The sequence below is a fragment of the Cyprinus carpio genome, chromosome A10 (assembly GCF_018340385.1).
Source record: "Cyprinus carpio isolate SPL01 chromosome A10, ASM1834038v1, whole genome shotgun sequence".
NCBI lineage: Eukaryota > Metazoa > Chordata > Actinopteri > Cypriniformes > Cyprinidae > Cyprinus > Cyprinus carpio.
Window position 1 is genome coordinate 14,789,117 of NC_056581.1, and position 8,752 is coordinate 14,797,868.

An 8,752-nucleotide genomic window follows, 5' to 3' on the forward strand; every position below is an offset into this window, starting at 1 on the left:
CACACCGTTCCAGGAAACAGAAGACTGAACTGCTTTCATTGATTCAGCGTGACTAATAAACACAGAACTACTATGGTTTATCTGACTTCTTATTATAATGTTCCTTAATAATGTATTTAATAATGCAATGCCTTTATAACTGCTTAGAATACTTTGTTCTGTGTAAGAAGCCACATCATCTCACAGAAGGATTTCTTCCAAACACTAGGCTGATGACCACAGCACACACTGACCTTCTCATGATGAGCCTCTTCTATCAGCTTCTTGGTGTGCTCCAGATCCCGGATCAGACGCGCTTCTACGTCCACACACACACACACACCACCACAGAGGCGCTGAAGTCAGACAGAGATGGCCGATGCTGAGATCACAGAGAGCAGGGTGGCAGATATAAAGCTGATACACATGATATTTCATATATAGATGATGTTTGTCAAACAGCTGCAGCCCCTTCAGAGTTTAAAGTGCGTGTGTACTTATTGTAATTACGTCCTCATAGAAGCTCGTAATTACAACTAGTGAAGTGTGAGTTTTCTGAGAGCTACGGCTTGCACCACCACCTACCGCTGCGCCACACGCAGGACCAGAGAAAAAGTAAATGTAATTAATGCAGTTAAAATCTGTGCAACTGACTTTTTGCTAATGTAGACGCCTTTATCAAAAAGTAATGTGAACATAAACTAAAGACATGCAGCACAGAGTTAGATATCTAGGCTATCCATGTATAACTCAAATAATTCTGAAGTGTAATAATAAGGCATCTGCAAAGCAACTGTTCCTTTGTTGTGTTCCACAGCTGCCAGAAACATGGTTTCACGCGGGTTCATGTTGTTGACGTGCACAGCTCCCGAGGCTGAACGTCATGTCTTCATCTCTGAATTCCCACGGTAAACATGGTGTGAACGCAGAATTAGTTCTAACATGCTCCGACACACAAACCATGTAGTTGTCAGTTAAGCATGAAGGAACTGATCGGCTGGATCGGGTGTGTTTAATCAGGGCTGCGGCCTCTGACACCTGATGTAGACGGTGGAGAGTAAGATTGTGACTGAGGAAACTTTCACGTGACAACAGCAGTAATACTGGCATCACTGTGGGGTGGGGGTTTATATCAGCAGAACATCTATGTGCAGATATATAGAGACCCGCTGATCTCGGTGAAGAGATGATGACTGAAGCCAATCACAGGTGCATCTGCTGAGCGCCCGTGAACACTGTGACCAAGAATCAGCTCAACAGCGCTCAAATCTCAGTGGGAAATGGACATTTTTAAAGCTTCAGTAACGACTGTAACCGAATACAGTACTTTTGACAACACTATTAGCGAACCGAATAAGAAAGCTTGGAGGCACGGCATACACCTTGATTCAATTTTAACAGGGTTTTCAAAAGCCAAAAATACCGCCAAACAGGCGCTTCTGCATTTTGTTTCTACACTAAATCTCCTGCCATCGTCTTGTCTGTCTCACCTCATGTGATAAAGGAAACCTGACTCCTGCTGATTATGAATAAATGATTTTTATTCCTATACTGATAATTAATAATACATCATTTATAAATGAATTCATATGAAAATATAATTTGAACTTCAATGTGTAAAATAAAACATTTATACTTAAATCTGTAATCATATGGCATTTTCCCAAAACAAAGAGATTGCTAAAAATATGAATAAAAAGAAAGTAATCACAGTAAGTTGACTCTGTTAAACTAATGAAGACGGAGAACGCGGAGCTTGTGTGCCTCAGGGGTCATGTTCTCAGTGATGTCAAAATAAGAGTCCCGCGGCCCCACTCCTCTGCCAGACAGGATCTTTGAGGAAGCTGTTTCAGTCGCGGGCTCATGCGCAAGAGTCATTACCTGTCCCCTCCAGCATTACGCTCCTTCAGGTGCAGCTGCAGCCTCTCGTTGACTCGGACAGCAGTTTGTCCACCGCCTCCCACAGATGCTTTGTTGTGCTCTTCTCTGCCATCTTCTCTCGCTGACGGCCTACAAGAACATCATAGAAAGGTAAAGCAGCTGCTGTGTTAATACTTCAGTCAATGCGTCCACGCTGTGAGTGAGTCTGACGCGTGTGAGGCCAAGCGTTAAGGGAAAGTTACTTTTTAAAAAGTAATGCATTACAATACTCGTTACTCTTTAAAGGGGATACTCCACCCCAAAATTAAAATTTTTGTCATTACTCACTTCCCCCGTAATGCTTCCAAACCCATGAAAGCTTTGTTGTTTCGCGGAACACAATTTAAAAATATTTTGGATGAAACCCAGGAGGCCTGTGATTGTCCCATAGACTGGCGTGATTGTCTTCTCTGTATCATCCACACCACAAGGATGCACTGTTTTCTTTCAAATCAAAGCAAATACACGTGAGAAACAGTGCATCCTTGAATGGATACGATGGAAGTTTTCAGTACTTTCCTGGACCTTGACACTGTTATTTACTTGGCAGTCTATGGGACAGTCACAAAGCCTCCTGTTTTTCATCCAAAATATCTTAAATTGTGTTCGAAGACGCAACAAAGCTTTCTCACGGTTTGGAACGACATTTGGAAAATCTTTCATTCTGGGGTGGATGCAACGCTTCCCGCACTAAGTGAACAGTAATGACAAAATTTTCATTGGAGAAATCAGAGTATCTGAGTTACTTTATTCGAAAAGTAACCCTGACGCTCTGCACTTACTCCTGATTTCTGTCACCATGGCAACACCAGAGGAAGTCACTCAATGGCTGGAGAACAACTCCTTGAGTTACTGGGCTTTGAAGTTCAGGCCCCGGAACTCAGGATTGGGGTGGGGGACTGGGCAGTTCTCTCCACCTTCAATACTCACTCAAAGCTCGGAAAGCAAAGACTGAACTCCCCACCACTCCCGAGCGCCGTGAGTATAAACGCTGCCTACTGTTCCGGTTGTCTACAGTTGTGTGTAATTGCCTGTTACTCTAAAGTAATCTGATTACGTAATGTCACGCTTCGCTTTCTGTTCTTTTTTTTTTTTTATGCACGCGCCCCCAGCACTGGTTTCAGCAGATCTGCAGATCACTCACCTGAGCAGCTCTGGTTCTTCTCCTCCAGCTGAGCCTCCATCTGTCTGAGACGCCTCCTCCACATTCCCGCATGACGCCCCTCCAACTGCGAGACACATACACGCATGAGAAACTACCGTAGAAACAATCTTCAGAGAAAGAAAGAGTGGTTCATCAATGTTGTCAAACAGGCCGGCTACTTCCCTGTTTGTTGCTGCCGTAGGTCTCGAAGTTATTTTATACAACATCATTTTCGCTTCTATAACGCGGTGAATATATCCTCTCATCGTATTCTACAACAAAAACAATCCAGCTGGCCTTGTTATATCACTAGTTTTATTTTGATTTCCGAAGTCCTTGCCAGCGATCGTTAGCGTGGATGCCGCTTAAAACACATTACAATCGCTTTACTCACTGTAACTTGCTTTAATGGCGGATGTTTGCTCCAATACCTTTGAGTGCAGGTGATTTGACACGCTCGAAAGCTGCGTTCCGTGCAGCCCGAGCTGGAGGCCGTGGAGAAGCAGATCTTCGGTCCTGGAGCAGAGGCAGTCCCAGCTGAGGGAGAGCGAGGAGAGCCGGGCTTGAAGCCTCTCCGGGCTGACGCTCACAAGTCCGCTAGGGTAAGTATACAATACTGCCATAACAGTCCCACCCACCTCCACCCCGCAGTGCTTCTCTGCCCCAGATGTCCCTTCTGCGCCCGCCGGACACCACGGACCAGGCATCCAGCGAGGATCATCAGCCAGGCCCCGGCGCGAGCCAGGCTCGAGCTCCGAGCTTCGACCCCACCGGTCTTGGCGAGATCTCCACGGGCAGCTACCTGCTCCCCTCCAGCTGAACGCTGACAGCGCAGTGATGCGCCGGAGACTCCATCAGTGCGACATGTCTGTTGCATTCACGTTAGCCCGAAGGTAAAGTGCACTCACTGTCTCCCTGGTGCTGCCGTGTTCTCCGATGTTTCTGCGCGAGGAGACCAGCCGATCCTGAAGGCCGGCACGAGCCCCCAGAAGCTGTTAGGTGCTTCACGCACTTCGGGTTAACGACGCGATGGCGTGGCTGATGGGCCTGCACCCCAGCAGAGTCGAGGGAGACCTCCTGTCGGATACTTCCAGGACTCTACGCTCCCATATGACTAGTAAGCTACTTCTCAAATAACTTTATATGATGGATTTTGTTCTACCCGGCTTTCAGGCTCCATCATAGCACAGAACCTGCACTTGCTAAAATTACAAATGACTTTGCTTCTTGCATCAGACCAAGGGCTGCATCATTTGCAAGGTTTTACTCTGATCTTAGTGCTGCGTTTGAGCACCATAGATCACAACATACTCATAGATAGATTACAAAACTATACAGGTATCCAAGGGCAGGCTTTAAGATGGTTTAGATCAGTGGTTCCTCAAATGCTGGCCCATCGAGTCCACTTTCCTGAAGAGTTTAGCTGTAACCCTAATCAATACACTACTGAGCATGCTAATCAATGTCTTCAGGATCATTAGAAAATCACAGGTGGGTGAGTTTGATCAGGGTTAGAACTAAACACTGCAGTGCATTGGCCCTCCAGGGTAAGATCTGAGGAACCCTGGTTTAGATCCTACCTGTCCGATTGCTACAACTTTGTTTATTTAAATGAGAGTCATCTCATTTATCACCAGTAAAATATGGAGTGCCACAAGGATCTGTCCTAGGTCCTCTGCTATTCTATTTAATATACCCATGTTGCCCCCTTGGTATTCATTAGAAAATACGTGTACTTATTTTCCTCCACTGTTAATGCTATGATACTCAACATATCTCTCTAACACCAATGAAAACTCCTTCTAAATATCTTAAGCTGAACAGAGTGTTGGTTAAATGTAAAAGAGTGGATGACCAATTAAGTTTCTCACCTATTAAATTCAGATAAGATCAGGAATATTACTTATTCTGAACCATAAAACATTACACGAATCACGTATACTATCAATTTGCAACTAGACGGTATGTACTGTTAGGCTCTAATTATTCTCTATTGTAAAATCTGGTATTTATGCCGTAGACAGTAACTTGTCTTTTGAAATCAATTTCCACATTTGTAGCCAAACAGCATTCTCATCTTACGGAAACAGTGCCCTAAGCTACGAACATGTTACCTGTTCCTGATGCAGTAAAAAAAAAAGCTATTTCATGCTTCATGATCCTCTAGAATGGACTATTGTTAATGCACTGCTATGGGTGTTTGTCTTAGCATCCTTCCATAAACAAGCGACAGGTATCCAAAATGCAGCGGATAGAGTCCTTACCCAGGTCAAAGAGAAAATATGATCATATTCCCCAAACCCACAGTTCTGCACTGGCTACGCTATTAAGGGCCCTATCATTACAAAATATATTACTTTACTTATACGGCCCTTAACTGCTTGAGCATACTCGCGACCTAACTAGTCTTCTATCCAACCACAAAACCCATCACGCCTCCTAAGGGCTCCAAAACGCTGGATCATTTTATAGTACTACGAAGATATATCTGCATAGCAGAGTGACCTCTAAGAGAGGTTAGAGGCTCATTTCTCGACATTCTTCGGCTGCCCAAAAATACACGTCCGATCGATTATTGCTCCTGAATAATGTCTCGGTTTTGCTTTCCCAGGGCTGGGGCGGGGGGGGGGGGGGAGGGGGGGGGGGGGGGGGGGGGGGGAGGAGTAGGGCGCGCTTAAGAGTGGGTTAGACACACTCTCTCTCTGTTGAAATCTAGATTAAAAACACACCTCTTTTGGCCAAGCATTCAAATAATGCATCTCAAATGGAGTGATCAAATGCGCATTATTATTCTTTAAGCTTGGGTTAAAACTACTTAATGCTATTCTAATAGCTGGTACAGCAGTGTGCAGTCACTGCACTGATAGCCCTGTTATTGTAAAAAAGACTATACAAATAAACTTGAATTGGAATTGAACTGACTTGGGGATTGAATTGACAGAAGCTGACAACGTTCAACGTTAGCAAAAGGAAGCCACAGTTCCGTGCCGTGTCTGGAGTTGTGTGAATGATCTCAGTGTCTCTCCTGTGCTGGGTTCCTGCGGGTTGGGCGATGGACTCTGACGAGGCGCCAGCATGGAAGGAAGCAGATCCTGGCCGCCCAGAGATCTGGGATGTGCACAAGTGAAGACTAATTAAATTACTGCTCCAGATCACGGGATCAGGCGCTTTGGGGAAGGTGAAAGGTGGCTGTTTGCTGCTCCGGTTAAGATGCTGAAACAGCTTATTTTTTTAAAGTTTTCAGACAACTAAATGTGGCGTTCACATCACAGTTATTTGGAACAGATTCCTTTGACCCAAGTACTCATGCAATGTGCATCACGAGTAGGGCTGTCAACTAAAAATTATAATTTTGAATAATCACTGAATGTAAAATAAAAATCGACATCCAGATGCAAAAACATTGCATTTTAACTTTAGGTTAATTCAAAATATTGCTGAAAAAGATAACATCGATGCGGAGATGATGTAAAAACTGAAGCCAAGCCGTACACACTGAACGCATATTTATCGCATTTTCTAGAGGGACATCCACCACCAGCAAAATAAATGCAAGTTCAACTTTAAAAAAAAAAACCATGTCTCAAGACTTTACCCATGAAATACAGATCAAAAACAGGTTTATGATGTGCGCGCTAAACAAAAAGTAGAACAAAGCGACTGTCCTGTAATTGTTATCATTAATCAGTGGTCAAATATCACTGCAGTATTCTTACAACAAACACCAGTTGCCGTCTTCTCTAAACGGTGTGGCTTTGTTCCAGGGAGGCCAACAGTGGAATCACAGCTGGATTGTGGGCCGCTGACAGCATGATGAGAGCATGTGTGTGTGTGTGTGTGTGTGGTGTTGTGGTGTTGTGTGGTGAGCTTACCTTAGTGAGGGACCACGACCCTCTGAGCCAGCTCTGCCTCCACCTCCGGCGTCTCGGCGCCTCGCATGGTCTGCTGCAGCTTCTGCTCCGCCAGCTCCAGACGCTCCTGCAGCTGCCGGCTCTTCTCCTCCCACCTGCACACACACACACACACACACCTGCAAAATAAAGATAAGTTAAGGTGTTTAATTGGTATTTGGAGCACTGGGATCGCTAGAAGAGGGCTTAATGAACTCAGGTGTGTAAGCCTCAAATTGATCAAAGCTGACATGTTTCACTTCTTATGCCTGTAGCTCAACATTAGCCGCTCATTTAGCCAGCGGCTCACAGCGATCTATGTTTCTAAGAGTAGAGTGAAGGCGGCTGCGCGCTGCACACCTGGCAGACCAGCGAGGTCCTTGTTGGCGATCTCGTTCTCCAGTTTGTCGTTGAGGTGGTGGACAGACGTGGCTTCTCTCTGAGCAGCTAGGTGGCGCTTCTCTAGCGTGGTGATCCTCTCCTCCATGTCCTCCTTCTGAGCCACAGACTGAGAGAAACGACAGAAACACGAGGTCATAAACTGTCTCGTTCGATGCGCTCCTCTGGACGGAGGCTCTGCTGTCGTACCTCTCGTAAGTCTCTCTGCAGGCGGCTGTTGATGTCCTCGGACCTGATGAGGTCTTTGCGGGCCGTGTCAGATCCTCCTCAGCTCAGTGGCGTGGCTGCAGAGAGCATGCAGCTCCTTCAGGTGCAGGAGCTCCTTACTCTGTCTGTCCATGGCCTCCTGCAGCTCCCAGTTCTTCCCACAATCCTCCTCTGCACCCATAGAGACGTCTGACAAGCGCTCCTGTGAACACACACACCATGGTTTACTCTGGAATGTGAAGACCTTGTGAAACTGCCAGCATGTTCAGCAGAAAAGCTTTCCTTGAATTCAGGGTTTCAGTAGGATTTTTATGCTTACATTTAAGACTTTTTAAGACCTGCACAAATAAAATGAATAGCATATGAGTGGGATAGAGCAATGTCTATAGTAACATATTACACTGTAAGATGACTGTAAAAAGCATGATTTACAGTTATAAATAAATAACAGTGTCAAGATCAGAAAAGTATGAAAAGCATGGTCAGACTTCATCTGCCATCGGGACGTGCAGTCTGGGTTATATGAAGCAACAGGAACACTATTAATTTTTTCCTGGACCTTGAGCACTGTTATTTATTTGGCAGTCTATGGGACAGTCACAGGCCTCCGTTTTCATCAAAATATCTTAAATTGTGTTCGAGGACGAACGAAGCTTTTACAGATGTAAAAAAACATTCATCAAACCAATTAATAAAAAAATTTACATAACGTTGATAATCAAAAAAATAATTTAGCAAAAACATTTCTGGAAACCGTTGCCTTAAAATTAAGTAAATAAACTAAGTTAAAAAAATAAGTTAAGTGAACTTAACATTTCTGAGTTACACTAGCAATAACTAAAATTTGAAAATGTGTTGTCACACTTTTATTTTAAGTTGGACTAACTAAATGTATTAAATTCAATTTATTTAAAGATTAAACTCAATGGTGTTTTTTCTTTTGGGGCCAAATGGCTCCTTATTCTTTTTTTATTATTATCATTATTTTTATTTTTTATTTTTTGGTCTAGAGCCCTGACATGGTTAAGCGGCTCAATGTATGATCATGTTTATATGTGAATAGAAGCATACAGTTAATCCGCTCATCATCAAATCCATTACTCTTCGGATTACTTTTTGGAGCATGTAAGTTTTGGTGGCGTGGTGTTTACCTTGCCATTAGTGTTTAGTGCTGCCCGGGCTGTGATTACTTCTGCTGATCCATCAATCATCA

General features: G+C 44.2%; 1 pseudogene; it reads right to left on the reverse strand.

Annotated features, from left to right (window-relative positions):
* The window catches only part of LOC122146507, a 20,316-nt pseudogene extending 12,169 nt beyond the window's left edge, over positions 1 to 8,147 (reverse strand).
* Between the last annotated feature and the right edge of the window lie 605 nt (positions 8,148 to 8,752).